Source organism: Cavia porcellus, unplaced genomic scaffold (assembly GCF_034190915.1).
Source record: "Cavia porcellus strain 051 isolate PalLab524CR breed Dunkin Hartley unplaced genomic scaffold, mCavPor4.1 scaffold_5, whole genome shotgun sequence".
NCBI lineage: Eukaryota > Metazoa > Chordata > Mammalia > Rodentia > Caviidae > Cavia > Cavia porcellus.
Window position 1 is genome coordinate 10,428,431 of NW_026947488.1, and position 12,444 is coordinate 10,440,874.

The window sequence follows — 12,444 nt, forward strand, 5'->3', positions numbered from 1 at the left end:
TCCTAGCCTGTTGGTGGTTAGCTCTGCAATTCTAATCCCGACTGCACTCAGGGGTTTAGAGCTGAACTTCTCTGAGAGGACTCCCATTAAGGGAAAAGGACATGGGCCTACATGAACGAGATGCTCACACAGCGTGAGATTATGGGTTATAGTATTGAGACCAGAGGCAGTCCCTTTTGGATGCACTGTGTGTGAAGCCATCTATCCACCTATTAGAAACGGGTGGCTTTAAAGGACAGCTTGCTTTTTGGCTTCTCATTTCTTGCCATTGGTCTTCGCTTTAATGGGCAGGAAACTATTCACAAGCTAAAACTTTAAGCTGGTGTAAGAGAAACCCAAAGGATCACAACTGCCTCCATCGTGGCCCCGGGGTTTCTGTTCTCCAAAGGTCATGTCCTGTGTTTGCAATGCTGAAAGTTTATGAAAAGGACCAATGCGGGCCTGCATGGTGGGAGAGTAAGAGCTGTCCAGTAGGCTGCCGATAGAAGGTGGGAGCGGATGCTCTGGAGAAACAGCCAAATCCTCTAAGACTTCTGAGAAGGGAGAAGGGGCAATCCAGGAGGATGGGAGGTGTCACAAATTGCGTTCCTGAGTGAAGAAAAAGCTAGCATCTCCTTGAGACAGTTTCTCAATCTAGAGACGGAGAAATCTACTTATTGTGTATGCTCTGGAATAGGGTTCCTCAGTCTCAGCCCTGTTGGCATTGGAGCAAGGTGATTCTTGCTTGTGGATGTGGCCCTGGATCTTACGAGCAGTTCAGCAGCCCCTGGAGCCTCTGCCCACTACACGTGTGTAGCTGCCCCCCAACCAAAGTGCACCCCAAAATGTATCCAGACATCTCCTGATGTCCCCGGGGGAGCCAAGCAAGTGGAGGGCAAAATCATCTTCATGTAAAAAGCATTGGGCTATGTTTCTGTTGACCTGAGTTTAATTTTTAACTCCTTTGCTCTTTCATCTGTGAAGTGGGAAGAAATGCCACCCACCCCAAAGAGTTCCAGGAAGTATGCAATGGATAAGGCATGCAAACCATGAGCACAGATTTGGCACAGGATAAAGACTCAACAAATATTAGCTACCACTTACTGTATAGTTCGTGTTTACTGACCATGCCCCAGGAAGATAACTGTATGCTATATTCAGTTTAACTCTTTCAAACAATTTAGAGGAAAAGGCATTTTTGTTTCCGTGGTATCATTTCACATCCTTAGTTATAAAGAACAGTGTTACCTCCCACCATGAGATCTTTTGGCTGAGCCCAAGCCCCCTGAGTTCCCACAACCTCACACTACACATAATTTGAGTGTTAACGATATCTTCTGATATTTGCTTTCTTTTCTTTTTTTTTAAGGCAATGCTCATTTTTCCTCATCTCCAAGTCAGTTTTCAAATGAAACAGCAGAAGAACGTCACGCACACCAATTATCTAATAGTGAAACTGATCTTTTCTTAAAGCATTTGTGTTTTTTGACATGAATAGTCATGAAGTGGCGAGTTTTCGGCACGATTGTTAGACTGATTGCTGAGTGCCAGATACCAGAGACCAAAGAGGTTTTCAGCTTCAAACACTGCATTAGCATCTTCCAGGGAAAATCATTCTTAGTCAGTTGCAATAAACCACGTGCCCAACACTGGCCCTCGCGGGCCTTAATCTGTGTGTCACAAGGAGCTGTCTTACGGACGCTCTGAAAGGGGTGCAGAAAGCATAACTGGCTTTGTAGTTCTTTGATGGCTGATTTGTGTTTATTTGGCTTTGCTTTTTAAAACATTTTTATTTTCATCAGTACATGTTTGCAGTATATAGTGATTAACATTTACTGGGGGGAATCGGCCCATGTGTATACACATAAATTCTTTTTCTATCCCCTCCTCTTCCATAATTCTTTTGGGGAAGGCATCCCCCTTCCCACGCCTGCTCCTTTCACCATCTCTTGGCTCCCTTTCCAATTGTAAAGGACCTATCCCCCTGTTTCCCATTATCTTTTATTTTGCTCTTTAATTTATGTGTACTTAGGGTTTTCCATGTAAGAGAAACCACTGATATTTAAGCTTGTGTGTCTGATTTGTTTCACTTAATATTATGATGTGAAGTTGTATCTTGTCCTGCAGGTGACTCACATTCTTTCTAGCAGAGTGGCACTCCGTTTTGTATAAATACCACATTTTATTTGTCTATTTATCTGTAGATGAAGAGAGTCTCCTCTGAAGAGTTACCTATTACAGGTCGTCTGGCTATAAGCATAGGTATGCGTGTATCCCTGTAATATGATGAAATAGCTGAATCTAATGGAATTTCTCTTTTTAGCTTTTTGAAAAATACCCAGACTGATTTCCTTACTGATTATACAATTCACATTCTCATCATCAATGTATCGGGGTTCCTGTTTCCCCCCAGCCTCTGCAGAAAGAACACCTGTCATTGAGAAATCGTATTACTTGATTCACTGAATGTAGCCATCCTTTCTGGAGATGAAATCTCGGTGTTGTTTGAATGTGGGCTTCTCTAATGGTCACGGATGTTGAACATTTTTTCATGTATTTATTTGTCATTTGTGCTTCTTTTTAACTTTACTTGCCCATTTTTTGATTGGGTCTTTTATTTTGGAAACCCTAAATTATTTCAGTTCTTTATATATTCTAGATATTTGTCCTCTGTCTGGGGCATGATGAATTTTTCTCCAGCTACGCTCATTTGGCTGTTTCTTTCCTTATACCCCCAGCATTGGGCCTGCAGAGTCTGTGACTGCTGAGAACTTACTTCCTGTTAGAGCTGTGCTCATGGCTTGCGTATCTTACACGTTGGTTTTTGGCTGTTTCCTTTCCTGTGTGCAAAAGCTTTCAATTATATATAATCCCGTCTGTTGATTTCTGGTGATGTTTTTATACAGATGGCTTTCTGTTCAGAAACTCCTATTTATACCTATGGCTTCAAGAGTTGTACCTGTTCTATCTTCCAGCACTTTGTTTCTGTTCTAATGTTTAGATCTTTGATCTATTTTGATCTATTTTAGTTTAGTACATGGTTAGAGGTACAGGTCTAGCTTCACTCTTTAGGAAAACCTAAGAATGAAAGAATATGAAACAGTCTCTCGTGTTGAACCAACCCTTTTTATGTTAAAACTTCGATCCAGCTTGCCTTCCTAATAAGTAGAAAAATTATGCAAGTAGACAGAAAATTCCCAAGTTAATCAATCAGATATGCAGAAATTCTAAAATATACGCTGAGGTGGTTGTGTTAACTTGATTGGCTTGGAAGCCACCCAAGGGATAGTAAAGCGTGCCACTTGGTGTGTCGGGGTGGGTCATGGAGGTGTGGTCTTGGGTACTGTATGTGGTCCCTCGCCCCTGCCTCCCTGGCACTGTGTCCTGTGTGCCTCTTTGCTGTCCTGAATCAGGCACCTTTGCTCCCTGTTCCCTTCCTGCCATGACGTTCTTGCGTTGGGGCCAGCCAACTGCCAGCTACATCTCAGGACACTTGGGAGCCAAACTAGCTGTCCTCTTAACTTGCGATGCAGGGTACTGGGGCCTCATGACAGAGAAGTTGACCAGTACACACACATGCACCCGCACATGCATGCACACATACCCAGTGCATGTGATCATTAAAGTTTAAGATTGACAGGTTTTGTTTTGTTTTGCTTTGTTTTCTTTTGTTTTGTTTTGTTTTGTTTTGTTTTGTTTTACAAAGAGTTGGATAGTAAGCGTTTTAGACATTCAGGCTGTGTACAGTCTGTTCCAATTGTTCAACTCAGTTGCATAGCATAAAAGCAGCCATAAATAATTTGCAAACAAATAGGTGTTGCTGAGTGGGAAACAAACTTTATTTATGGGAAAAGGCAGCCATCTGCATTTGGCTAAAAGTCCCTCCGTGACAGACCCCTGGCTGAGGTGATATCTCGGTGGATGGCTTGTTCTTATTCCCAACACCACTGGTCTTAATCGTGTTCATCTGTCCATTCAAAGCATCTACGACCCTTTTTATTCAAGTACCCATAGGGAAATGATAAATACATAGAGATCTTTTCATTTTCCTATGACTCGACAGAATGATCGAGAAGTCTGCTCATTTTAACAAAATTATTCCTATGTTTTTGCAGACTAAATAAGCCTAGTATGGAGCACCACATTTAATTTAATTTTTCTCCTCCAAAAATAAAAAGCAGTCCTATTAAGAAATCCCATCACTCAAGGCTGAGAGGAAGCTTCTTCAAGTCTTCAGTGCTGCAGTAATTACTGGCAAAGAACCCCTGATGAGAGATCCTTGAGAAATGGAAAATGTACCCAAAGAACTAATAAAAACCCAGTCAATTGCCGTTAGATATCTCTAAATAGAATACAGGGAGAAGACAGGAGAATTACAGGGTTGCAGCATGCACCCAGCTCAAAAGGAAAGCCTCAGGGTAGGGATTAGGAGAGAGTTTGGGAGCCCAGGGCGGGGGTTTCCTGTTTCTCTGGAGATGTGGGTTTGGGGTACAGTTCATAGCTATTTGCGGTCCTGTTATGCAAAAGTCAGGACAGCAGGAAGCCAAAAACAGGAGAAAAGCACTTTAAACTTGGAATCAGTCTTCTACGTGAAACTGTTTACATTTTCGAATTGTATGCGGAAAAGAAATACGGAAGGAAGGAGTGTTAGGGGAGGGAGAGCAGAAGGAGGCAGAGAAAAGAAGAAAAGGGGAGGGTGGATGGAAAGGAGGAGGAGAGAAAAGAGGAAGGAAAGCAGACGTGCTCCGCTGGGGAGAAGGGCATCCACTGTGTCTCTAGGGCCTAGCACAGTGCCTGACTCTTTATAATAAAAGTCAAATGAATCAGGAAGCCAGGAAGGAAAGAGGGAGGAGAGGCAGAGCCCTGGAGAAGCCCACGGAATCAGAAGGTTAATGAAGAACAGAGATCACTGCTATGGAAGGGCGGCGTAGTGTTGAGATGGCTGCATGCAGCGAGCATTGACCGTGTGCCTGTGTAAATTAATCCTCCAATGGGAGGCGGTGCAAGAAGCTCTGTGTGTGGCAGGAGAAGGTGCCCTTGATGATCAGGGGTGTGGCCTTATGTGTCAGTCTCTGGGTGACCTCAGGGTGCCACCTGACCATCAGGAAAGAAGGAAATTCCTGCATTTTCTCTCAACAGCATCTCTGGGTAGATTTGTGAGTTTCTATGTATCACAACCTGTTTTATGACTAGCGATTATCAAACTCAGAGACCATTAAATAGCTTAAGCATGGCTGTGGCAAAAGCTGTTTTTGCACCCTGAAAAGCACATGATGTTTTGTATGTCCCACCAACTCTGCACTAAGGTTGGAACCACGTGACTAGAACGTGCCTGGAGAATTACTCCAGAAGGATGAAGGAGAGTGCAGCCTGCATTGGCCTGGTATTTAAAAAGAAGTCAGTCTCTCTCTGTCTCTGTGTGTCTTTCTGTCTCTCTGTCTCTCTCTCCCCACCCATGGTAGCCTCAGAAAATCTGTGTTCCTGATGCACAGCTATCGAAACAGTGTGAATCTTTCTATATTTCATTACCATCTTTCCAAGTTTGTTTCAACCACACTTCTTTACTACAATTAAAGTCATTACTGTCCACCAATAAATGACAATGCAATGATGCTTTTACTCTTTTTATATTCCCTAGAGTAGAATATAAGCTCTCCAAGGGCAGGGCCATTCTCTGCCAGTTTCCCAGCAGTCTCTCCAGTGTTCAGAGCAGCACTCGACACAGACACATGCTAGGCTCTCAATAAATTGCTGTTGAGTAAGTAAATTAATGCATGGGTAAATGTGTTTGCATTTCCCCAAATATATTTGCATTACAGACTTGTAATTTCACACTAGGATTAGTCAATGTTTTTTAACACACTGACACTTATAATCAAGGCTCAAAGTCTTACTTATGCTAACAAATGCTGATTCCTCCTAATGTACAGTATTTCTTTTCCCAGCTCTGAATATTAGCTTCTCATGCAATCTTATAGGGTGTATTTCCTAATCAATGAGTAGCCCTCCAGGGGTAAAACTGACCTGGGACATAAAGAACCTTGACAAGACTGCACAAATATTTAGGAGTAGAACCATACTCTGACAAGGTACGTGAGTCTCCATCTGGCTAACGTCTCTGGAAGACTTGAGCAGAGAAGATCAAGGCTAAACAGTGTCAAAAGTGACACTTCAGCGAGAGACTTTGTAATGGGAAATATCCTTGAAAAACCAATCATAGTTGAATTTGCGTATTTAGATCATTTTTGGTGATTAGATAAGAGACGGATGCTCTTGCAGAGCAAAAGAACCATTAGTGACACCAGCTAACCCATGTAATTCTCATTTATACAATTTTATTACCTTCCATAGACTCTGTGTGATACATTACCCATTCCATTAATTGTTAACATAGACGTAAGTCAGGATCTTTTATTAGGCAAGGTCATCAGTCAATGATAACAGAGATATTGATGACTGAGCCTCCTCAACAGAAGTTGGGCAACATTTCCATGCAAGATGATGCATGTACCTTTGAAGCACACTCTATAATACTTAGCCTCACTTTCCTCTAGCTTTCCTCTGACTATGCACTCAGATCATTAAGTGTCTACGGGTCCTCCCACTCATTCGTTAAACATTCAGCATTTTTTCTACTGTTAGGGCCAGAACATGATTGCCTTGTCACATACCTACCCCTAAGCCAAGCATTTTGAATACAGTAAGAGTTCTGTGAATTCTTGACATTCAAAATAAGTGAACAAGGATATGTTGTCACTCTGGAGAAAATGCTTCTTTGCATCCAGAAAGGATTTTGCAGGTGTAATTAATAAGAATTTTTTTGAGAGCAAAATGGGAACTTACATACCTTCCAAATACAGATGTTCCTCTGTGGTGGGGTAACATTGTAGGCCCACTACAGAAGGAAAATATTGTAAATTGGAGATGTATTTCTTACATCTAACCTGCTGGACATCAGAGCTTAGCGTAGCTGAGTCTAACCTACCTTAAATGTACTCTGAACACACATTAACCAACAGGTGGGAAAAATCATCTAACACAAAGTCTATTTTAGAATGAAAGTTTGGACTTTCATGTGATTTATGGAATCCTGCGTTGAAATAGAGGTAAATTTTTGCAACACTATAAAGTTAAAAAAATTGCAAATCGGATTGTGGTAAGTAGGGGCCTTCTCTTTAAGAGAGTCAAAAAGCAATTGCATCTCCTCTGAAAATGGAAGGAGCCTCAAGAGTACCATAAAGTAGTCTAAGAACCCAAAAAGACTACTGCCACAACTGGCAAGAAATTAGAGACCCCATCCTACAAGAGGAGCTTAGTTCTACCAACAGCCTGCACAGGCTTGAAGGAGGGTTCTTTCCCCATGGCTCCCTGGTAAAAGCAAGCCCTGGGAACACCTGGATTTCAGCCTTGTCTGGGCGCTGGCCAAGGAGATCCCACCTAGACTTCCGATCCGCAGAGCTGTGAGATAATAGAGGGACACTCATTTAAGCCACACAGTTTGTGGTTGTTCGCTATGTAACAGAGATCATGAATATTTGGGATGATTTGGGCAAGAAAATGACAATGATAATCACGTAATATGTTAGTCTCCTGAAAACTTTATATAAAAACAAATGCGGTAACTAAATAGCAAGACCAGGTTCATGGTAGCATATAGCAAAAAAGCAGGTATCAAGGTTCTCTACAAACTCCATGTTTCAAATGAGTGCACAGAAACAAGTCTAGCCCTAAGTGGGAGAGATTCGTAGAGAGTCCAGGAGAGAGAGAAAGCGAGTGTCTGTGGGCTTCAGAATAAGAAGAATCTCCAGGAGCCTCAGGAACTCGCTGGAAGACACAGGGCCAAAGGGAGACAGCAGGCAAAACTGGGGATGCTGTGACCCCTCTAAAGGCCACGAGGGCAGGAGGCCGGGCTACACTCTGAAAGAGGCAGCCATCCTGTGCGCCTCCGAAGCCCCCGTGGCAACAGCCAGCATCCTTTCCCAGGAACGGGGCCAACGCTCAGGAGATAGAAGTCACTGGGAAGAAAACCAAGATGGGAGATTCAGATAAATATGGAAGACGGAGGTTTTAAATCAGAGCCAGGAAAATCTCAGGAAGCAAGCTACTGTGTTTGTGAAAATGAAACGGGGCAGTTTGGAGAGATTATAAAAATTATGCTGAGCTGCATTTCCTTCTAAAACTTCAAGAAAATTAGTTTCACATATAAATGGTAACGGGAAAGGAGTGAGGTCAGATCCCTTGCAATGTTGAGAGAGAGAGAGAGAGAGAGAGAGAGAGAGAGAGAGAGAGAGAGGCCAAAAACATACTTATAGAGATGAAAGTGCGCCAGGAAGATAAGCCCAAAAACAGATCAAAACTGTAGCCTACTGCCTTATGTGATAAAATTATGTCTCAAAGATGGCACAAATCTGAATTAAATTACTCAGTAACAAGGTTTAAAAAAGACAATAAATATTTAGAAATAAAAATATCGCTTAAAAGTAAATCTAAATGAAGAACATCAAAATACATAATACAGTAAATACAAAATATAATGAAAACAAAACATCAAAATTTCAAGAGATGGTGACAATTCTGGATGGAAAACAGGGATTTCCTGAAGAAGAAAACTAATGAAAGAGAACAGAACAAAATCTTACATAATTCCACAAAATTTTTTCTTAAATTAAAAAAAAAAATCTGTGGCGTTGTTTATTGAAAAACACAGCAGGTACTTGAGGGAAGCATCCTGGAATAGCACCTTCCGAGGTACTCAGAAAACATCTACTGAATTTAAAACAAAAGGGTATCATCTGAACATTTAAGCAAAGAGAGAACATTATTTGTAATTAGATTTTGGTCAGCAAGAAAAATAAGAAGAAAAGAGAAAAGAAGGAGAAATAAGATATTCAAGGAAAGAGCTCCTGAGAACTCCTGATTTTTGTATCCAGCAAAAGTGGCTTTGAAGCAAAAATGATACCAAGTTACTATCAATGTTCAGGTACCCAGAGCAAAACCCAGAACCCCCAGGTATCCTGGACTTCACCTGAGAGGGTAGAAACAAGAGCCGCAGTCTTGAGTGGGTAAGAGGAGAAGAGCCTGGTGTCGCAATGGTCACAGCGTTTGTGCCCCTTGGAAATTCGGGTGTGGAAGTCTGATCAGCACAGGATGAGTGCACAGGAAGGTGGGAGTCTTTCTGCTGGAGATAATTTGTCCTTCCTTGGATGCTCTGCCCTTATGATGAGGATTAGTGCCTGTTATCACTTGGGTATGAAAGCTTGGCCACTGGTGTAGGGATGTTAAAGGTGTCGGACCTTGTGACAGATGGGGACTAGAAGAAAATAATTAAGTCACTGAGGGTGCTGCCCTCACAGGTTAGTATGGTCCTCAGGGGACCGGGGTGGTTTTTGTAAGAGAATTGTTTACAACAGCCAAGGAAGTCACCACCAGAATCAGCTACTTGGCTTTCCACTTTCAATACTGTAAACTAAATAAACTTCAGTACCCAGCCTTGTGCATTTTGTTGTAGCAATGGAAATCACAACAATGGAATGCCCTTGTAAAAATGACCTGAGAGATCTCATAGTCGTGTGAAAAACACATTGAAGTCACCCTCTATGAGGAATAGACCTCATCAAACACCAGATCTGCAGGACCCTCAGCTTGGGCCTCTCAGTCTGTAGGACTATCAGCAGTAAATTTTTAGGGTTTATAAATGATCTAGAGTAAGATAATTTATTATAGGAGCCTAAACAGACTAATGCAGACATTTGACAAATGTGAAACTATAGCAACTCTTGGGTATCTTGAAGAGTCTACTGGAGAGCAAGCTTCAGGTTAGCAAGAATCCTAGAGCACATCTGCAGAAAGATGGCTGGTGCCAGTGAAACACACTGTTGCTTGCGGATTTACAGCGGAAGAGGAGAGCAGAGAATGTCATGCACTGATAACACATGTGTGGACCGTGTGGACACAGGAACAACCTTAAAATGGCAAGAGTGATGGCCTGGGAAAACATAAAAAGTCATTGTAAGGGTTTCAAATAATCACATTACTGATAGCAGCATTAGTATTGATATCTCAATGTTACGTAATATGACACAGAACAAATGAGTAATCATGAGATATTCTAATTTTATTATTCCCCATGTCCTTGAGGACCAACGCTCAGCAAGGAAGAGAAGGAAATGCTGGATCTCATCTGGTATTTCATCTTCTTGGCTCTGTCTACTGCAAAAGCCTAAAAATAATAACAGGCCAGTAAAATGAACATCCACAGCTCATTTAGCACAGTGTGAGGCCTGGAAATAGCATTTTAAATGGGGAGGGGCTTCTTCCAGATCTGGGGCATGAATATAAATGAGTTTAGAACACTGTGCGGTAGCAGAGAGGAAAGAGACCCATCAGACTTCAAGGTGGTTTCAGAGAGTCTCAGGAGGCAACTGGAGAGAATGGGCAAAACTTTGAACTTCAATACAGATAGCGATGGAAGTGGATTAAAATCCATCACACATGTTATGATGCTCTCATGGTGCTTACATTGTCGTTAATAGTAAAATTAAGAAGTCTCTTTGAGAGGGTGATAGAGAATCAGTTAAATACCATTAGCTTTCACTTACCTTTCCCACGTGAACTTCTAGGAACACAAATGGAAGAGGAGGCAAAGACTCTAAAAGTCTTGAAAGTCATACACAAAAAAAAGAAAAAAAAGATTCAATCATTTTGCAAGTTGCAAGGGATCCCTATACCCAGGTTTGCTCCCCAGCAGCTGTGGTCTCACAGAAGAGATGATCTGACATACTACGCCCTCTGGTAAACGAGCTCATCACCACAGAGAGGCTCACCAGGAAGATGACTGAATCCAGTCCTAGCACAGTTCTGGACTCTAATTTTAATTTGCAAAGGTTCAGCAGACACATGTGTAGGCTGAGTTGCACAGAGAAGATGCAATGCTAATTCCAGAACGTGCAAATTATAGCTGAAGAAGGGTCTCCTACAACCAATGATAATAAATGGATAAAGGAAAGAAATTTATAGATTATCAAAATTTTAAAAACATATGAGAAAAATAAGGCACAGTTAAACTATTATGTCTAAGCATAAATGCCAGGTTGGTAAAATACATTCAGAAACTCAAGAAAATTACCCCTGTAAAAAATCATGTTTAGGAGTTTGCAAACATTCATTCTATTATATATATTTTTAGGATTTTGAGGGCCAGGTAGACTGCCACAGCTATTCAACTTCATTATGAGAGTGCAAAACCAGTCAGAGACAATAAGTTAATGCTGTGTAACAAGAAAGTTTATTTACAAAAATGAGTGTAAGCCAATCCCTGGACAAGATCATGGTTAACTGGGAGGAGAGGAAGTGAATTGAGGTTGTGATAAAATACATAAGGGGCTTGTTGGGGGAACCACCACAGATCCGTTTTTTTGAGCCATGCAGTGTTTATTGTAAGGGTATTCAGCTTATATTTTGCATTAAACTATGTAATTCTTTCTTGTGGTTTTCCATAGCCAGTGTTTCATTGCAAAATAAAATGCAAAATCAAGTCATTCAGGCAGGAAATGACTGAAGATGTTCTATTCAGTTATCCTAGGAAAGGTAACAATTACTTTCTCTTTGTGCAATGTTACAAAGAAGCCAGTGAGTCACACAAATAGTGGCCTGGTGAAGAGTCTGGGATAGCACTGAGATTTGATCCCTGGTGACCATGTGGCCTATTTTTGGCCTTATCCTGGTCAGGTCACTGCATCTGCATATATGCCTACAGTACTGACAACACCAGCCTTGGGAAGATGTATTTTAGGTGAGAGCAACATAGAAATCAGTAGGCCTTGAGTAAAGCAGATTGCATTCCACATGTGAGTGGGCCTCGTCCAATACAAGGCTCTAAGAGAAAGAAGATGGTGACTCCTGGGGAAAAGCAAGTTCTCTTTCCAAATGCCTCCAGACTCCGGCTGCAACATTATCCCATCCCTGGTCTTCTGCCCGTTGACCCACTCTGCAGATGTTGGACTCACCAGCCCCACATTTGCATGAGCCAATTCCTTAAAATGAATGCTGTTGTCTCTATCTCTCTCCCTTCATGCATGCATGAACAGACACAAACATGCATGCAAACACATCTCTAGGACGATAATCTTGTTTATATCTGAACAAGGCACCAACTATCTCTGGGTTCCAGTCACTTTATTGGTAAAGTAGAACAGTAATTGTAGCAATTACAGAAAAAGAAGAAGAAGAAGAAGTGGAAGAGGAGGAGGAGGGAGAGGAGGAGAAAGAAGAAGAAGAAGAAGAAGAAGAAGAAGAAGAAGAAGAAGAAGAAGAAGAAGAAGAAGAAGAAGAAGAAGAAGAAGAAGAAGAAAAGGAGGAGGAAGATGATTGTAGCTCTTTATCCCGTGTAAGTCTCCTCACTAGCAGACAAAGCCTTCCCAGGAGAAGGCCATGTGACTCTCCCTCCTTGTTCTGACACCATGAGAA